The 6,888-nt window shown below is 46.5% G+C and overlaps 1 protein-coding gene across 1 annotated transcript in view; it reads left to right on the top strand.

Moving 5' to 3' along the window:
* The first annotated feature begins 5,231 nt into the window (after positions 1-5,231).
* The window catches only part of LOC144138076 (organic cation transporter protein-like), a 109,616-nt gene continuing 107,959 nt past the window's right edge, over positions 5,232-6,888 (top strand). The window contains exon 1 of the mRNA XM_077670179.1: positions 5,232-5,250. The gene's annotated coding sequence lies outside the window, so the exon portion shown is untranslated. The remainder of the gene's footprint in view (positions 5,251-6,888) is intronic.

Here is a 6,888-nt window from a genome sequence, read left to right as displayed (position 1 = left end):
CTTGCGTGCGCAGCACCATCTCGTAGCTGGCCGATTCTCTGGCTTGGGCGTTTGCTCCGCGCCGCATGGGCGCCAGCGGCGGTTCGGTGAATTTTTCGTTGTAGCGCGATGTACGTTCTTTTCCGTAATATACTTTAAATTAGAAAGTTGTTGCATAGGGCCAGTTTAAGCGATCTGACTTAAATTGGCGGCTTTTTGAGCCGCGATGGAGCTGAAATTCGCCTCGAGGTAGCGTGGTCCGCGGTGGATAAACGATGCCGTGTCGAACATATGTTTGAAATACTTCGTCACAGTTTCTTGTTTGCGTGTCTGTGTCCGGGATCGCGTAAAGCGGGTATTTGTATCACTTTACTGCAAAAACTGATGTTTATTAAAACGATCTAACCGAGATACACCCGGCGCCCATAGGCAACAAGCAGAAGCGCGTATCGACGTCAGTGTAACATACTTCTGGCTTCATATCCCTGCAGGGTTTAATACGGGTAGTTTTGGTTGGACTTAGTAAGTATTTGGCATATTACATAGTTTGTATTAAATATTATCGATATATCAACACCTCACCGTCAGCCACCACTGTCGCCAACTATAAACAAAACTTCCCCTCTCTATAATTTCAAGCTGCTCTGCAGTAGTTAAAGGGGCACTGACACAAAAATTTTGCATCTTGTTTTTTTTGTTTCGATAAGTAGCTAGTGACCTACTTATAACCTGTAGAAACCTCATTTGCTTCAGCGTGCGACGGTTGTTTAATTAGAGGCATTTTCGATGCGGCCAGTCGCAGATTCGGTTTCAGCGAGTGCCGCGAAACGATGGATTTTGTGGATTTTGTGTGAACAAAGCTGACCACGTGACCGTCGGAGGGATATCACAGAGCAGAGCCGCCGTAGCACTGTCGAATCCGCATCGACGGCAGTTTCTGCGAATGCCCTCGCGTACTGATCCCGTGAGGCGCTTAATTAAAATGCGACCGTGGATATGACGCAGGCGCTGCGAGTGCAAATGCTACCGCGGCTAAAGAACGACGCGCGACGCTCGAGACGGTGGGTGGCAAGACGCGCGCTGGGAGCAGCCGGCCGGTCTGCCTACAGGTCCGCCTACAGATGTGTTCAGCTTAGCACTGCGGCGGATATTCGAGTGCCGCTCTCGTAAGCGGTGCAGATGACAATTTTTAATGCAACCCGCCATCGCATCATTAACTCCTTTCTCATGTAAGCCACCATGGTCGGGACTTGGGGACAATTTCGTGCAGCGGTAACAAGCTATCACTCGAGCTACCTGCGCCGGCCTGGGCCACTTCGCGGCCGTGGCCGCCGCCTGCACAGCGACCGTGCGGCTCGCTCAGTGGGCTTTTCGTGCCTCCGGCGCGTTTTCGCATCCAATGGTAATAAACAGTAATAGAAACAGAGTGCCTGGAATCGCTGTAGAACTTTGGTCGCGGCCAGCTGCCCCAGTAGCTGACGAAATCATGGCGCCTCCGCCCCCAACGATCGGGTCGTTCGTTCTCGAGAGCAGAAGCTCCGCCCTCCGGCCCTCCGATTGGAGCGGCGAGCCGGGCGAGCCGGCGAAAAACGCCGGCAGTGCGGAAGCGGCAAACACAAACTCGGGACGTGTTTGGATGTTGTTTATTTACACAATACCCTCGGGATGTCGATTGCGCGTGGTCCTCTGCTGGCTGCTCGGTTGCGTTTCGCAGACTTTAAAATTGATTTTAAATATGTTCTAGGCTGTATTCGTAGCTGATATTTTGCAGATGATGTATATGTGTTCCCACCAATCTATCTCCGAAGTTATCTCGCCTTCAAAATTTTGTATCAGTGCCCCTTTAAGTACAACATGAATAAAATGAACAACACAGCTCCTGGAGAGCGTCCGCCGTTGGGAACTTATTATTAAGCGTCTTATTAAGCGTCCGCCGTTCGGCAACCAGACAAGCTTTCGCTTTTGCGTTGCTTTTATCTGGGTTTTATGTTGCCGACAAAGAAATGTCATATTTGGGTAATAGATTGAACTCTTGGCTGAAGTGAGCGAGTGAACAATTTTATTTTGCCCGAGTCGGGGATGGGGGAAGAATCGAGGTGGAATCCCCTTCAGTATTCCCTCCCCCTTTCGCTCAGATTGCCTGGGGAAAGGGACAACCTAGGGAGGTACTATAGTAGTCACTGTGAAAATCACCAACGCCAGCCCACGTTTGGGGCCGGGTATGCTGCAATGTGACCGCAGCAGCAGTGGAGATGGAGCCAATACCCTCTGCGGCACAGGCAAGTTTCAGGGACCCATTTTAGTTTGGAAAGAAGTTAGAAGAATTTTCTGCCACTACTCCAAGGTAGGAGTGTACAGAAAGAGCTCAGAAGAACGAAATTGCCAAAAATCTTGTGTGCTCTTAAGTGCGCAACTCGCAAGCTGCTAGTCTGGCTCATTTATTAGGAACATTTCATTAAAATAATGCGTAAATTAGTGGTAAACCCGCACGTGCGATGCCTACAAAGCGTAGTCAAGGCAAAGGAGGAGCCGCGCCAGGCCCACCGTGATCGGCGCGCACACTCCAGAGAGGGGGAAAGGCGGTCCGCGCGCCGAGGCCGCTGAGTCCGAGAGTGAGTTTCCCCCTCGCCCGATGGAACGGTCCATATATTTTTTTATATATCTATATATACGTCACTGTCTGGAGCAAAAAATGGTGGCGTGTCCTTTTTGTCAAGACGTGCAGGTGCAAACTCAGTTTCCCAAGGTTTTCGCTTTGGAGGATCATGTTCAGCGCTAGCACGATGCCTAAGCCTTAAGCTGTAGCCATTTATACCAATTCGAAGTGGCTTTTCAAAACTATGCAACACGCCACGTGTCAGCTATCACCGACAACGATGCCCAAGCATTCGATTCCTTTATGCAGTTAGAGGCACATAGGGCTGCAATGGAAGCCACGTTCGAGCACTATGATCTACCACTCCGGTTTTTATCGCTCTTTGTGTAAACCTAATGAGAAGTCTGGACAGTAACGAATTTGCCATCTTTAATCACTAACTAAATTCTCGCGGCCGTTCAGTGTGTACTCTGGGCGAAGCAAGATTTAGTTTGGCCAGAGAATGCGAAGAGTTATCCGTTCGATTGGAAAACTATGGAGACAGTGCATCGGTATTAGCGCTGGCGAGCATCCCCGCCTCCGAGATTCACATTTGCAGGCTGCGTCCTTCACGGGTCGGTTGCGCAGGTGTGGATATGCCTCAAGCGCTTCGCCAAATGCGCTGCTTAGTAAACGTAGACGACAGTGTACGTCCGAAAGAGCGTCACAAGGGCTTCATGTTTTTGATTCTCGCGGTCTGGATCCTGCAGTCCGACACAAACACCTACGGCATCTTCCTAGAGAGATTTTATTCCTCTGTACAATAACGCGAGCTGTAGTAGGTGGAGACATTGAATACGGAAAAAATCCCGGGCCATCTCCACTAACGTGAAACCTGGGGAGGGGCGAAGCATGCAGTGTATAAGTGTATTCTTGGTGCCTTGGCATTTTTGCCAACGGAGCTGAAACCATTGGTGGGTAGAGGTATACAGCTTTGCTGTAAAAGTATGGCATCTTTGAAGCACGAAGCGTTTCACCGCGAGTCGTAAACGAGTGCCCTGGTGCTTTTTAGTACGCGTTACGTTCTAGCGGCAGGCGTAAACGAGTGTCACGGTGTTTTAGTGCCTTGACTACATGAGACGACGGTTACGACGACGACGACATGAGACGCCGACAGCCAGAGCCCCTAAGAGGCTTGGTTGGCTGGTTCTGAAGAAACTAGCTAAAAACTTAGCACTTCATCAAGTCAAGACATCCCGATTTTCGGTATGTGGTCATGAGAATGACACTCTTATATGGGCGGCCAAAACGTGTAATGTTCCCTAACGCAGACACCAATATTTCAAGGTTTTATTTTGCCGATAAAAAGCAGGAGCGGGAGGAGCAAAACTTTATTAACAGTGAAGTTGGGCGGGTTCGTGGTCGGGCCGTTATATACGCAGTGGAGCGGCTGCGATTGATGACTTTATAAAGACAGCTGGTGAGAAACCGTCGGTACCAATGGGACATTTACAACAACGGTTTTATATTTCGCGCGTATAAAGCATGACTTCACGTGAAACCTAATTATGGCGGCGGCTATAAAGTGCTACAATGATTTCAATTGGCCACTAGGACAGTGTCCCTTCTTCAATTTGAAAGAACAAGCTTTTGGTAACTCACACAGCTCCACCCCAACCAAGAAAAACGTTTTATAACTGAGAAAACGCAGCAAATACAGGAAGTCTTTCGAATTCCGCGCAATAGTGACGTGTTACGGGCAGCACTGACGTAATATGGGTCAGCACTAAAAACACTATACGCGTGTTAACCTCGCGTTGTCAGTCAAGTTATACGACCAAACTAAACTGAAGGCCCCACTGCAATCACCCAGTTATATAGCTTGCGATGGGTCAGTTAAACGGCCGCAAATCGCACACACAAGATTTTGGGATGCCATGTAGAAATCAACAGAGAGTCGCTTGGGAGTCGCTACTTCTTCGTCAGCTTTCGCCAATAAGGCTTCGTTTGAAGTTTACTATAAAATCGGTATCGTTGTTATTCGTACAGGGCAGTCCTGTTAATGAACCAAACTTGTATTTCGTCTTCATGTCCGCGTAATTCACTACACATGGTGACCTCCAGAAGTTATCCCCACTGGTTTCATTTCCCCACTCGTGCACTGTGCAGGAAGAAAATAAATCTGGCATTTTTCTCATTTTGATCCTGCGTGACCGCGGCGCAAGGACAAAAAGCACAGCAACACTCCACCGAACGGCTACACCCTGACTTTCTATAAGTGTTAGGTTGCTCCAGCACAGCCCTTAAGACGGAGGTCATGACCTCGTTCCATTCTAGGTCGTGACAGGAAGCGTTTCTGCAACGGGAAGGGGCAGTTGAGGCTTATTGGGTCGCCGAACGAGGGCATTCACGCACGCGACGTGCGCCTGTTATGGCCTTGATTGACCATTCATTGCCTGTGCAGTCAGCCTGACTTCAGTTGATCGCGCGAAGAGTTTCGGACGCCATCTAGAAGGCGCCTGGCTCTTTGCGATAGGTGGTCGTCAAAATGGTCGTTCCTGAATCTAATGGAGAAAACAACTTGCCTTCGAGTGGAGTGTGCCTATTTATTTATTGCGGTGACTTTGAGCTAAGCAGTAATATATGCTTTAACGCCGGGGATGCATCAAATAGCCTAGTAAAGACATCAAGAAGGGGTGAGTACGTCACATGTCTCTGCCTTCAGATTGCAACTTTAAACCACCCAGAAACTTTCCTAGCGAGTAAAATGAAACAAGTTTTCAGTTGACTCAATTTCAAAGGTGCAGGTAAAAAGAAGTTAATGGGGGAAATCGCCTCCCTTATTTTTTCATTATGTTTGTTTTGTCGTAATTTTTAGCCCACGTTAGTGACGCACCGGGAATACGTGATCGATCAAGGGCTGGTAAGCTTTTTCTCGGCAATATTACCGCCCAATTTATGGGTGCCCATCATGCGGATTTTGTTTAAGCCGCAACCTTACTCTAAGAAGCAGAAAAATTTTTAAATAGGAAATAAGTGTAACTAGAAAGTTTTCCCCTTCGTGTCCGTCAAGAGTGGAAGGACATCTATTACGGAGGTGGAGAAAAGATCACATTTAAATAAAATCTTTTTATCTTTGCGCTAAAACCCGTAATGGTCCGCTTTCCTATTGTCTGAATTTATTGATTGCGTTGGGGGTTTCACGTGAGGATGGCGAGGGTTTTTTTTTATTTGCTGATGAAAATGCTCGGTCTCAACAAATATTGAATTAAACGCTTAGTTGGACAACTTTCTAATATAATCCCTGAATTCGCTTTTACAAATTTCTGTATTGAGCAACATTAACAGTATTTGTGAACGACAAAATGTAAAGTGTGCTTGTTTCTAATAGCAACAGAAGCGGAGTTGCCATTTTTTCATAGAAACATGTTTACTTAGCGAAATAAATGACTGAAGTACAGTTACAAGAATTAGATTTTATGCTTTTGTGACATTTTTTTCAGCCTTTTTATGCGTTGTCGAATTGTCGATACCCCATAATGTCGACAGCTGCTAACTGCTTGCAGATGCTGTTTTACATGCTGTTTTGTGCAGTACTACTCGTATACTGCACAAAGCATCCGATCGCATTAAATGCAGCAATTTAAAGTACTTGCTGCCGTTGCGATTATTTCTTCCATTTTTAAGAAACACAATTTTTATTTACTGCTTACATTCGCTCCTTCATCCGAGTGTAAGATGCTGCCTATGTACAATGGTCAGGAGGTAACATTTCAAAGTAGAGGAAATTCATTATGAAAAGTATGTATTTATGATAAAATTGGTGGATAGGGCGATGTTCACTGCCGTCTACCAGGACAACGAATTGAACAATATTGATGCAAGACGAAAGAAATGTAGGAAGTTTGAGTTGAAGGGGACATGATATCGCCACAGCGGAAACTCATTCGAAGAGCGCGGGTTCTACTACACTCTAAACTTTTTTTCCACCCATATACTCCCTAGAGGTTCTTTTTCGCCTGTCCTCTAGTGATCCTCCTTGTAGGAGTTTTTTTACTACATAGAACAGGGAGGTTTTGTTTACCTCCTCAAAACAGGGTGTTTTTAGGTGATAGAAAGGAGGTAGTTAGGGAGTGTTAAGAAATGTTAGGGAGAATTTAAGGAGATCAAAATGGAGTATTCTTTACTTCCTCAAGGCGTTTTTAAGTGATGTTTATGAACTTTTTAGGCGGTTGAATAGGAGCCTATTATGGCTCCCTTGGGAAGTACTTATGTTATTTTAGGGGCGTTTTGAGGAGGTTCAAGGGAAGCATTTACTTCTTTTGCATGGAGTT

Source organism: Haemaphysalis longicornis, unplaced genomic scaffold, assembly GCF_048455015.1.
Source record: "Haemaphysalis longicornis isolate Haplotype H1 unplaced genomic scaffold, Haemaphysalis longicornis Haplotype H1 scaffold_1, whole genome shotgun sequence".
NCBI lineage: Eukaryota > Metazoa > Arthropoda > Arachnida > Ixodida > Ixodidae > Haemaphysalis > Haemaphysalis longicornis.
This window is presented reverse-complemented; position numbering and strand designations above follow the sequence as displayed.